The following is a 530-nucleotide window of genomic DNA, read 5'->3' as shown; positions in this document are numbered from 1 at the left end:
AGCTTTTTTTGAAGAAGCCAAGATCAAATTATAGTCCTAAAGGCTGAACTCAGAGCTCTCCTCAATATATGTGACGTTCCTAATTAGTTTACCTTCTGGCTTTCTTCGATTCTGATCCATCCATGAATCTCTGATGCGTGATCATTTGTGCGTTTTCTAATAAGGCCGAGGAATAACAGTCGTATACATGATCACATTTTGATGACTTGAATCTCAGGTTTTTGTGTTGACATTTTTTGTTTTTTGTTTATTTGCGACATTTCGCTTACATGGAACTATTTCAATGAAAATACCTTTGTTTTCCTTCTTGTTTTTAATCACGATATCGGCAGTAATCTTCTAGTCAGTATACATTGGTATATGCCATTGTATGGCTACATCCTTCCCTTCAACCACTGTGCTTGGCTTTGTGTACATACCATCTAGTACTTCGACAAAATAGTGTTTACATATTTTCCTGTGTATGTAAGAAAGTGCTTTATTGAGTCTTTCAAGGTATTCCTTTTTCGCCAGAGTTGGATTTCCTGATT

This window comes from Penaeus monodon, chromosome 23 (genome assembly GCF_015228065.2).
Source record: "Penaeus monodon isolate SGIC_2016 chromosome 23, NSTDA_Pmon_1, whole genome shotgun sequence".
Lineage (NCBI taxonomy): Eukaryota > Metazoa > Arthropoda > Malacostraca > Decapoda > Penaeidae > Penaeus > Penaeus monodon.
This window is presented reverse-complemented; position numbering follows the sequence as displayed.